Genomic DNA, 747 nt, shown 5'->3' on the forward strand with positions numbered 1-747 from the left:
ACAGGTTGGGAGACTGAGACGTAGAGCAATGTGCAGAACTTGGGATTTATACCGTTAGGTTGACTTCAGAACCTGAATAGTTCCCCCCATCCCCGAGACAGGGTTTCTCTGTGTAACCCTGCATGTATTGGAACTAGCTCTGTAGAGACCAGGCCGACCTTGAACTCACAGGGATCTGCTTGACTCTCTACCTCTCGAGTGCTGGGATTAAAAAGGCATGAGCCTCCATTGCTTGGCTAAAGCCTGAATTCTTGCGGAGAAACCGTTTCAGAGTCCCGGGCCACCTGCGCAGCGGCAAGAAAGCCCCCAAACTCGGCTTGGTACCAAGTGAAGTGTGTGGAGTGAGCTGAGAGGCTCTCGGAAGTGGAGGCGATCTAAGTGCATTAGTGACGGCGCGACGGGCCGCCAGGGCAAGCGGCTCAGATGGGTTGAGATAAAGACCAGAGCGCAGTAGGGTTGTCCTCCTCCCTCCTCTAGGTCCTCCCTCTCCCTGGCATTTGATGGGCTCCTGGGGCCGTGGTCCGGCGGAGGCACCTGCGGAACTACCTTTTCCAGCGGGCAATCAGGCCGCAGGCCGTAGGCCGCGCAGTCGTCTGGGAGTTGTGGTNCCGGGGGCGGGGACTCGTTTTTATTCTGCGGCACGCGGCCGCCAGGCGGAGGTTTGGACCGCGGATCTAGGCGACGGCGGCGGCGGCCGAGGTGGCCGAGGTGAGGCCGGGCGGCGCAACCGGCGCAACCCGCCGCCAC

General features: G+C 60.6%; 1 protein-coding gene across 1 annotated transcript in view; it reads left to right on the forward strand.

Moving 5' to 3' along the window:
- The first annotated feature begins 686 nt into the window (after positions 1-686).
- The window catches only part of Tcea2 (transcription elongation factor A2), a 7,653-nt gene continuing 7,592 nt past the window's right edge, over positions 687-747 (forward strand). The window contains exon 1 of the mRNA XM_021155510.2: positions 687-708. The gene's annotated coding sequence lies outside the window, so the exon portion shown is untranslated. The remainder of the gene's footprint in view (positions 709-747) is intronic.

This window comes from Mus caroli, chromosome 2, assembly GCF_900094665.2.
Source record: "Mus caroli chromosome 2, CAROLI_EIJ_v1.1, whole genome shotgun sequence".
NCBI classification, from domain to species: domain Eukaryota; kingdom Metazoa; phylum Chordata; class Mammalia; order Rodentia; family Muridae; genus Mus; species Mus caroli.